General features: G+C 36.2%; 2 protein-coding genes across 2 annotated transcripts in view; one reads left to right on the forward strand and one right to left on the reverse strand.

The window, feature by feature from the left end:
- ARIH1 (ariadne RBR E3 ubiquitin protein ligase 1) overlaps positions 1 to 11,751 on the reverse strand; it is a 120,022-nt gene that overhangs the window by 93,831 nt on the left and 14,440 nt on the right. The gene's annotated exons all lie outside the window — the stretch shown is intronic.
- The window catches only part of LOC108317518, a 140,229-nt gene that overhangs the window by 46,991 nt on the left and 81,487 nt on the right, over positions 1 to 11,751 (forward strand). The gene's annotated exons all lie outside the window — the stretch shown is intronic.

Below are 11,751 nucleotides of genomic sequence, written 5' to 3' on the forward strand. Positions count from 1 at the left end.
ACACACACACAAAAAAAAAAAAAAAAAAAAAAGAAAACCATATTTCTAATTTTATTTTCAAAGAGTGGGGTTTTATTTAAACAAATTTATCTCACAAACTGTTTTGTAAGAAAAACCCTACTTTTGAAAAAAGCCATTGTAGATTTATTTAAAGCTAATAAAAGTCAAAAATTCAAATGATCTTGAATTAGACAAAAGTATATTCCTGTATCCTTTAAGTTTTAAAACCAACCAATCAGCCGGGCATGGTGGCTCACGCCTATAATTTCAGCACTCTGAGAGGCCAAGACGGGCAGATCACCTGAGGTCAGTTGTTCGAGAACAGCCTGGCCAACATGGAGAAACCCCATCTCTACTAAAAAAAATACAAAATTTGCCAAGCATAGTGGCACATGCCTGTAATCCCAGCTACTCAGGAGGCTGAGGCAGGAGAATCGTTTGAACCCGGGAGGCGGGGGTTGGGGTGAGCCGAGGTTACACCATTGCACTCCAGCCTGGGCAACAAGAACAAGACTCCATCTCAAAAACAACCACCACAACAACAAAACAAGCAACAACCGGCCATGTAAATCTCTAGTACATTCTCTGTCAATTTTTCTCAAAATACACAGCTCAATAATTAAGAATTGTGACACAGGAATAATGTGTACATCCTTTCATGAAGGCTGAGAGTGAATAGCTGGTCTAAGAACACATCTACATAAATGTCCTGAAGAGATTTTAAAGAATGAAGCTATCACTAAATGCAGGCCGTAGGGAATACATTAAATCACTTTTAAATTATTTTATTTAATATATATATATATATGGTTTATATATATATATGTATTTTATATATATATTATATATTATATATATATATATTTATATATATATATAATATATATATTATTTTATAAAATAAAAACTATATATATATAGTTTATATATTAATATATATATAAATATATAAACTATATATATATATATATATATAGTTTTAAAAGTTAATGGTACTGCAAGATTTAACAGTCTTCTTTGCCATACCTCAGTCACTGCTGATTTCTAATCCTCTGAGTAACCATTTTAAACTCTTCTGTGTCTTCTAGTATTTACTTTTATCCTAAATAATATGCTTTGCTCAAGGAGTTATTTTTCCATTTTAGATATTATCACCTGCCTGATATGAAAGATTAGGATTTAGCACGGCTACATGCATCCCTCAGTCTTTCTTCCATAACTTATAATTATTTTAAGTTATGTCCATTGTTTTTAACATTCAACTAACAGGAATTCCAAAAGGAGAGGAGAGGAAAGGAAATTAGCAAAGGAGTAACAGAAGTTAATTTCCCAAAGCTTTATAAGAACACAAGTCTTCCAGTTGAAAGGGTCTACTAAAGATCCAGTACAACAGATCGGAAAATTCACACTTACAGATCTCTTCAGAATGCCAAAGATAAAAAGGCAAAAATGTAAAAAAAAAAACCAAAGTCATAAAGAAAGGAGAACCAGACTACTATCAGTCTTATCAGCAACAGTGAATGCAGAAGGCAACATCTTGCATAAATATTCCAATCTAGAGTTTCCAACCTAGCCAATCTAGCAACCAAGTCTGAAGGAAAATTAAGCACATTATCAGAGCCACGATGAGTAACAACAGCCTGAGAAAAGTGTTGTGAGAGTTAAATCAAGGACGTAGCACAGCAAAATGAGATTCAATCAAGGAAAAGACGTGTATCTAAGAATCAGAGGCTCCAACACAGGAGAAGAGTGATGCAAAGTCCATGATTGAGAGCTAGATGTAAGAGGCTTAGAGGGAAAGCCATCCTGGTTACAAGAGCAGAATGAAGGGCTCCAAGGAATATAAATAAATGCAAATGATATTGACACCAGAGACTATACTTAGGAAAATATAGAGCATTTGACATTAGACCTGTTAAAAACAAAAAAGCAATAGTAATCATAATACACTACTTGGAATGTCATTAAATGATATTTATAAACCATAAAAACAAATATTCAATGGTGTCACCTCAAAAATCAAGCTACAAACAAATTAAGATTTGGTTATAATCATAAAACAAAAGGATTTTGGTAACATACAAGTATAGCTGGCAGAAAAAGAGGTTCTCAAAGATGGAAGAAAGAAAGAAAAAGAAATTATGTCAAAAGGAAGAAACATACTATGAATGTAATCATTACAACGTTTACATTTGTTACCACGTGAATATAATGCTTTTTCTTTCAAGTAACAGACTGGAGAAAGAGCTATAATAATTATACATTAAATACCATTACTGGCCAGGCACAGTGGCTCACACCTTTAATCCCAACACTTTGGGAGGCTGAGGCAGGTGGATCATTTGAGGTCAGTTCAAGACCACCCCAACCAACGTGAAGAACCCCGTCTCTACTAAAAATACAAAAATTAACCGGGCGTGGTGGCACATGCCTGTAGTCCCAGCTGCTTGGGAGGCTGAGGTAGAAGAATTGCTTGAACCCGGGAGGCAGAGGTTGCAGTGAGCCAAGATCACACCACTGCACTCCAGCCCGGGTGACAGAGCGAGACTCTGTCTCCAGAAAAAAAAGAAGAAAAAAAAAATTATGAAAATGCAAAGGATATAAAAAGGCAATTCAGAAAAATGTAAATTAAAACAAACAACTAATATTTTCTTTAACAGATTAATAAAAATTTGAATTTTTTTTTTTTTTTTTTTGAGACGGAGTTTCACTCTTGTTGCCCAGGTTGGAGCACAGTAGCTCGATCTCAGCTCACTGCAACCCCCATCTCCTGGGTTCAAACCATTCTCCTGCCACAGCCTCCCAAGTAGCTGGGATTACCGGCATGTGCCACCACATCTGGCTAATTTTGTATTTTTAGTAGAGACAGGGTTTCACTATGTTGGTCAGGCTGGTCTTGAACTCCTGACCTCAGGTGATCCACCACCTCGGCCTCCCAAAGTGCTGGGATTACAGGTGTGAGCCACTGCGTCCGGCCAAGATTCGTAATAGTTATCAGCAAGGATGTACATAAAATGGTAGTTCACACACACGTAAATATAAACTCATAGCTTTTGAAAACATTCAGCCTTCTTTACAAAAACTCTGTAAGGGAAGGGAAGAAGACACAAATACAAAGTGAATTAAATGTCTAACAATAGGAAAACTGATAAACTGATACGGTTATATTAGAAAATAACATACAATTTTTAAATCTATAGTATACTGCTGAAGGAAAAACAGCAACCTGAAGAATAAAGTAGAATTGGAGTAGGAAGTAAGAAAGAACACAAATGTACCTCACTTTTAAAGTCCATTGACATAAGAAAGCACTATTTTAAAAAGTCAAATCTTTCTGAGCAGTGATTTAGATCTAGTCAAGAAGTTCACATACTCCCCTTTTGTGATCTATTTAGTGGAATATTAAATACCTAAATACATTTGGGAGAAGGTGCTAAACCTCTGGTAAAACCAAAAATAGATAATTGATAGGGTTTCCAAGACCACCCCCTGAAAAGAAAAATCTTTAAAAAACCCAAAACATTTTAACACTATTGATTTTGCAACATCCCAACTATGACATATTACGAAGCTTCACTTCCACATTCAAGAAACTAGATGTCCTCAATATAGTATGTGGAGTTTATATAAGTATTAACTAACATTAGCATTTGAGTCAGAATTTAGGCCGGGTAACATCTTAGGTTCTACAGTCATTTTGAAAACGTAGCAATCTTCACAGAAGACCAAATAAAAATTTTTATCTGACTTCATTTGGGAAGCCTTGAGAAGCACTCTATCATAACCTGTTCAGGAAAACATAGCCCCTCTTCTTTTTAGAAGCATTAACAGCATAGAAAATGATGTAAATATCTGCATCATTCCACCACCCCTATAGCACATCACTTTACAGCCAATACTAGAATGATACATGCAACCTAACACTTAGCCTTATAAGTTTTCCATTTCATCTTCAACTGTTTGCAATGTATGATTACGTCTAATAACTTCCCTGTAATTTACGTTTTAGGATTCAGTATAAAAATGCTATTGCCCTTCCATCCTAACCCAGTAATTTTCTTAAAGCCAGAAATTGCTATTATAACTGCTATCATTTAGCAATAAATTGATACAAATACTTAAGTAAATGGTACAAATATTTAAATAGAATTTCTTAATCTTCCTCACAGAAGTTAGCAAAATAACTGGAAGATTTAGCTTATTTTCATCAAAATATTCCGGAATCTGGAATATAAACATTATCACATAAATATACACACATAGCTCAATCTATCTTTTCTGTTTCTCCTCCCACAGTTTACAAAATAGGATCCTTTATCATATTTCTGAAAATCAGCCAACTCCATGAATCAAATTAATACTATTAATATCCTCCATTTAAGATGCTATTATTCAGCATCTTAAAGACAGTGGCAAATCCCATTTACTTTGTTGCCTAAGTGCCAAGTTGGCTTCTGGTTTAAAACATAGTAATAAAACTGTGCCCTTTACAAGTACGTCACATTTGTCATGTCAGCACAAGCTTTCCCATAAAGATTTATAGGATAAATGATGTGCCTTTAATTAATGAGGTACTTGTTGCCAATGTCTGTGCGTAAGTATGTGTGTTTAATGGTCCTTTAATGACTTGTCTTTGGAATGATTCTGTCCTACCTTTGCTGCTGCAGCCCGCCTGTCCTTTGCATCACTGAATTCATACTTCTGGAAGTACCCAATATGCACTGTAACAGACAGATGGACAGATCAATGGGCCACAGCGGCAAAGGCCAAAGAGACACACTTGATAAAAATTAAAATCAAGGTATATAAAGGGGTAGGGAAACCCAGAAGAAAACGCATCTATTTATATTCTATAGTAAAATACCTGAACTTGGTGTCTGCAACCATCTCATGCACATATCTAAATAAGATACTCTTGATTAACACAACAGGCAAAATAAATCATTATTTTTAATAACAATGACCGTTAAAGATACAGCAGGCACTTTTGTAACCAGATCACACAGTTTCTTCAAATAGAGATTGCTCTTTGATACATAAACTATCACATCCATAGAAGGCTTTCTACACCAAAATTAAAATGGCAATTATTACAAGCAGAAAGTTTCTACTGTGACATGAAGGTCTGTGTGCTTAGAGTATGCTTGTATTTCAGCATTTTGCCGTTCTACATTCCTGTCTTTATAAAAACAGTTGCTAGCACCACATCTAGGTAAGACAACTTTGGGGGCTTAAAACAATATATAACAGTACTATCTAGGTCGATTACCAAGCTATGATAGTAACACATTTATATACAAAACTATGGCCAGGCACAGTGGCTCAAGCTTATAATCCCAACACTTCAGTAGGCCGAGGTGGAAGGACTGTTTGAAGCCAAGGGTTTGAGACCAGCCTGGGCGACAGAGCGAGACCCCATCTCTACAAAAAAACTTTTAAAAATTAGGCGTGGTGGTTTGTGCCTACAGTCCCAGCTGCTCAGGTGGATGAGGTGGAAGGATTGTTTGAGCCCAGGAATTGAAGGCGGCAGTGAGCTGTGAACACACCACTGCACTCCAGCCTAGGCAACAGAAAAAGATTGTCTCTTAAGGAAAAAATTATGGGATATATGGTTATATATATATATATGGTATATATATACCACTTATATTTTTGCATAACATATATATCTCTGTATATTTATATATCATATACCTCAAGAAGCTTTTAAAAGCTATTTTTAAAAAACAAACCTTAAAACAATGTCTCAAAATTCTAGCTCCAGCCAGTATAAACATTGTGCTTTGATACAGAAATTTTTTGCCTCATATTAACCCAAATGCCTTTGTCTGACCTGTCTTCACCAAGAGCTTATAATCATGAAGGAAGAATTTTAATTTAATCAGATGTTTTGTTTTGCATGCATCTAAAATAAACTAGATCCATGCTACACATTTAAGAAAGTTTCAGGAAAAGGATTTCCTCTTTTGTTTATAGGAGAACTAACCATTTGTATATTCTTTATTATTTTAACCCATCAGGAACATGGGTAAATAAAGAGACTTGATAATCAAATGCAGTCCATGATCCTTGACCAAAAGACATATTAAACAAATGTGGAAAGCTGAATTAGATTTTTTTTTTTCTGTGACAACTTGAGATATACCATAAAATTAACTCTCAAAAGTGGTTCAGTGGTTTTGAATATATTCAGAGTTGTGACACATAGTTGTGTCAACCATTAATTTTAGAACATTTCATCACCCCAAAAAGAAACCCTATACTCAACAGCAGTCACTCCTCACTTAGCCTCTGACAACCACTATCTACTTTCTATCTCTTATAGATTTGCCAATTCTGGACATTTTTTTTTTTTTTTTTTTTTTAACGGGGTTTTGCCTTTTTTTTTTTTGTTTTTTTTTTTTTTTTTTTTGAGACGGAGTTTCGCTCTTGTTACCCAGGCTGGAGTGCAATGGCGTGATCTCGGCTCACCGTAACCTCCGCCTCCTGGGTTCAGGCAATTCTCCTGCCTCAGCCTCCTGAGTAGCTGGGATTACAGGCACGCGCCACCATGCCCAGCTAATGTTTTCTATTTTTAGTAGAGACGGGGTTTCACCATGTTGACCAGGATGGCCTCGATCTCTTGACCTTGTGATCCACCGCGCCTGGCAATTCTGGACATTTTGTGTAAGTGATATCACACAGTATGAGGACTATCGTGACTGGTTAATTTCGTCACTTAGGCGGATGAGCTGAGAGCCTGCCATGGACACTGCATAGGTCTCTTTTACTGAGGGAATGGAGAGCAACTATTAACTATTCAGCAAGTTAGTTAAACGAAAGTTGCTTAAAGCTTCAACTACGCAATTACAATACAGATGATGAAACAGAACTTACTAAAATCAAATTACATATGAAGTCACAGAACTGGTAAAAGGCAAAGCTGGAACTGAATGTGATTCTAAATGACATCAAAGACTTAATCACTAAGTTACTTTTTTTCCTAATAATTCATTTCTCACTGATATCTTGAATGCCTTCCCTCCTCTATTCCAGCCTTGCTAGCCTATTTCTTTCACAGGTTATTCTAATGAATTACTCACTACTCTCCCAGTTTCCTAACCTCTTCCTGTTCTAATTTATTCCCTACAGTGCCAACAGAGTGGCCTTTTAAACTCTAATTCCATATTAATTTAAACATTTAAAGTTTTTTTTATGTACTCCTAGTGGATTAAGTCCATCTCAATAGCACTATGCTAAAGGCATACACTAATCACACTGCCTAGGCCCCAGCTCCTACCAGTCTACCTCCCAGTAATTTCAGCTATGTTCAATTCCTTATTGTTTATTCAACATAACAGAACTTCTATTCCTCTTTCTCCTTTATCAGGAATGCCACCTCTAACCCCTAGTAAGCTGCTATTCATTTCAAGCTACTGACTGGTAAGCTAGTATTCATTTTTCAGAATTCAACTTCCATTGCTACCACTAAGTTAGTCTTCCCAGAGAACAGCATTAAACATTCCTTCTTGACCTTATGCTTCTACTGTGAAACATATCATCACATTATAATTTATTCATACATGCCTTCTTAAAGAGTTGTCCATTATCTGTATTCCCCCTGCAGTGTGGCAGCTAAAGAAATCTCAGCTGATAAAAATAAAGCAAGTACTCAATTTACATATGGTTCCCAATTAAACTGAAGCATTATTTTTAGGGACTCACTAATCTCAGAAATTCATTAATAAAAAACTATAACATGATATTTAGGATGTTATAAGAAATATAAATATCAAGTTGGGGAAGGGTTCTGCATTTACAAGGAAAGTATTAAGACATCATAAATCTGAGGTTGTGGAGAAGAGTTCAGTATACAACTTATTTCTGTATTTTGTTTTGATTACATAGAATGAAGAAAAACCTGATTCACAAACATAAGTTTGTAACACGATTTCAATATTCTTTGCTTAAAGTGACCTAGAATCTTTAAAAAGGTAGTAGAAAACATTTTATTCAGAGCTAATTAGCTGTCTAGAAAGTGCTTTTATTTTTATAAATGCTGAGTCAGAGGAAATAAACAGAACTCAAAACTATTAATAATATAGTAACATCAACATTAATTACTTATTCATTTGTTACTGAAAAACCCACCAACCCTTCAGTACCTGCAATGAGAGTGTTAACAAACAGATCTGCTTGGTATTTACTTAATTGAACAGGGTGCACATGTGCTGCTGTAGTTTCCTACCTTATGTAACTTTGTCTGAACAGACATGTACAAGCCTCAATCCAAAATACCAGTGCAGAATAATCTTTCTAATCAACAATCCATAATAAGTAAACCCAGAATAAACAGCAGTTTCATTCTGGGTTCTGCAACCCAAAACAAAAGTGTTAGTCTGGATTAGGTTATTGCACTGGTAGTGGCCAAAATGTTAAATAAATCTTTAAAATTACAGAATGGCTATCACAAGAAGGATTAGAACCAGATAGGTTCAGGTAAAAAGCAACAGAAGGCAAAATCAGTAAATGAAAGAACTCTAAATCAGAGCTGTTCGAATATTAAGTGTGCTCACTTCTAGAAGTGGCTGTGAAGTTTTAGCCATAGTAGACATTTAAGAGTAGTCTACAGGACCACTTAACAGGGAGATAGTATTTGATACGTGGTTGGCTAGGATAACTATTAGGATCCTTCCAACCTAGTTAATTTGACTCTCTGTGAATCAAAAGCTGTGTTGACTGTGGTACGAATTAGGCAAGCTTACTGTCATCTTTAATTCTTCAAATATTGCTTAATGTTATACTTTCATTCCTAAAGGTGACTAGAGTATTTCCGTGTATTTTAAAGTCCTATTTTCACCACTTTGGCTTTACATCTGGGTGGAATGCGACATTATAAGCAAGCATCATACATTACCATGTTTCCTAAGGACCCAGCTATTAATGCAATACAATTAGAGATTACTAAAAACAGACAAAATTTTGAGGGCCAATGAAATGGACTTATTACATTTAAAAATTCTGTAACAAACCAGTGACTAAAATCATGTACATAAGTTATTTTCAAAGGAACATTTCCAAATTAAATGACAAGTAATCTGAGGCCCACTCCCTAAGTTTTCCCCTTCATAAGAGGTGAAGTAGTGAACAGCAGATTAAAAAGTAAACATATTTTCTTACATTTGAGGTATTAGTAATAAGCTCACCTGAGAACTTCACCGAAGAACCATTTTCTTATTACTGAGCAAAATAAACTGGCTATTCTCCCTTTAAAACAAGTATTTGTTGGCTGGACACGGTGACTCATGCCTGTAATCCCAGCATTTTGGGAGGCCAAGGCAGGCAGATTACCTGAGGTTGGGAGTGCGACACCAGCATGACCAACATGGATAAACACCATCTCTACTAAAACTACAAAATTAGCCAGGCTTGGTGGCACACACCTGTAATCCCAGCTACTTGGGAGGCTGAGGAAGGAGAATCACTTGAACCCTGGAGACAGAGGTTGCGGTGAGCAGGGATCAGGCCATTGCACTCCAGCCTGGGCACAAGGAGCGAAATACCAAAAAAAAAAAAAAAAAAAAAAAAAAAAAAAAAAAAAAAAAAAAAAAAAAAAAAAAAAAAAAAAAAAAAAAAAAAAAAAGACAAGCATTTGTTATCTAGTGCCTCCATAACAGTTTCAAGGTGCTATTCTTCCAGAATCTCTTGGTACTTCTTTCAGAAGAATGCTGGGCTTTGTGGACCACTAGTCTAAGTGTGTAACTTCATTCATAAATCTTGAACAAATTTTATGTAATATACATGCATTCTATTACTTTGGTGAAGTAGAATTATTTTTTACTATACTTTGGGTTTTTTAATGCTTAGAGCAGAAAATAGTAAATGTTGTAACAGCAATTTTGGCTTGAAATTTTCTTGAGGATGGTACACACGTAAGTTGTATCTTCAATGGTGTATGTAGCAGACTTCTGACTCCATTCTACTGTGTATCATTTATTTGGATTCAGAGGCCACAGCAATGAAGTCACAAGTCAGAGCCCACTGACTCAGGCTGTATAAGTCAAGTCTTCTGGGACACAGAGCAGGATGGAAAAAGGTAGGAGTTCCACAGAGGCAAACAGAATATACCCAGTGCACACAACACTAACATTCACACATTTGTGTATATTTAGTGATATAAAATATTGAGTTCCAACCCCAGCTATGAAAAGCTGGTTATTTAATGCCTCTATGCTTCTAATTCCTTAACCATAAAATAGTAAAAATGTCACCTATTTCACATAACAATTGTGATAACTAAAATTCTGGAGGATAACTGGTTAAGGGCAAAAAATAGTATGCTAGAGAATGAGAGAAGGGTTAAATGCAGTGTATCACAGTAGATGAGAAATGTAAACAATTCACAAAGGAGCAAAATAGGGACAGTATCAAGACATTTTTAACAATAATAAAATCAATCAGAAAATTCATTCATATCTGACTTTTCAATCAATGTCTATCAGCTATATTCCAGGAACTTCATGCGTCCAATGGTAATATCAAAATTAATACACTGATTCAACCGTCAAGAATTTCAGAGTCTATCTAGTAGAGGGAATAAATTATAACAGAGATAACAGCTTTTTATTATAAAAGTATATACAAAATTCTGAGGCTTACAGGGAAAGATTCAAAAAAGAAACAATGTCTACAGTGGACTGTGAAGTATGAATGAGTTTATGGGGGGGATGGGGGAAGCATTTGAAGCAAAAGAAAAAAATCTTACAAAGGCATACAGAAAATTTCCACAGGGAATATCATTATTATGCTATAATATAAAAAAGCATAAAGAAATGGCAGACAAGGTAGGTAGGGGCAAATTATGAAAAGCCTGATGTATCACGGTAATAATTTTATCCTAATCTGCACTGTTTAGTCATTAAGACTCAAAGGCTCAAAACATGTTCGGCTGAGTAGGTTCTTTCTAAGTTTCCTATCCTATTGACTGCCCACATAACCATTCCTATTCCTGCTTCCTCTCCCATTCCTGCTTACCATGAATGATAAAGATTTGATATGCTTCCTCAGGCTACAGATTTAGGCCAAATATGAACGTTTTTGAGACTACAGTAGAGCAATCCCCACCTTTTTGGCACTAGGGACCTGTTTCACGGAAGACAATTTTTCCAGGAGGAGAAGGGAGAGAGAAGTGGAGATGGAAGATGACAAGAATGACTATTCCACCTCAGGTTATCAGGCATTAGATTATCAAAAGGAGTGTACAACCTAGATCCCTCAAATGCACAGTTTACAACAGGGTTTGCGCTTCTATGAGACTCTAATACCAAGCTGACAGGAAGCAGAACTCAGGTGACAATGCTCCTGGCTGCTCACCTCCTGCTGTGCAGCCTGGTTCCTAACAGGCCATGGCCTGGGGATTGGGGACCCCTGCTATTAATAAACTGAGTAAGGTGACTAACCTGTAAGAGAAGAAGACATTTCAGCATTCCCTGAAAAAAATTTTTGCTAGAGACCAGGTCTCACTATGTTGCCCTGGCTGGTCTCAAACTCCTTGGTTCAATCAATCCTCCTGCCTCAGCCTTCCAAAGTGCTGGGATTACAGGAGTGAGCCACCGCACCTGGCTGATTCAACTGTCTTTAGTATCACCACTGTGTCAGTTCACACAAAGCGCCAGGGAACTATATGCAAATAATAGTTTCACCTAAAAGGCTGAATATTGAGGCCGGGCGCGGTGGCTCAAGCCTGTAATCCCAGCACTTTGGGAGGCCGAG

The sequence above is a fragment of the Cebus imitator genome, unplaced genomic scaffold (assembly GCF_001604975.1).
Source record: "Cebus imitator isolate Cc_AM_T3 unplaced genomic scaffold, Cebus_imitator-1.0 Scaffold203, whole genome shotgun sequence".
Classification (NCBI taxonomy): Eukaryota; Metazoa; Chordata; class Mammalia; order Primates; family Cebidae; genus Cebus; species Cebus imitator.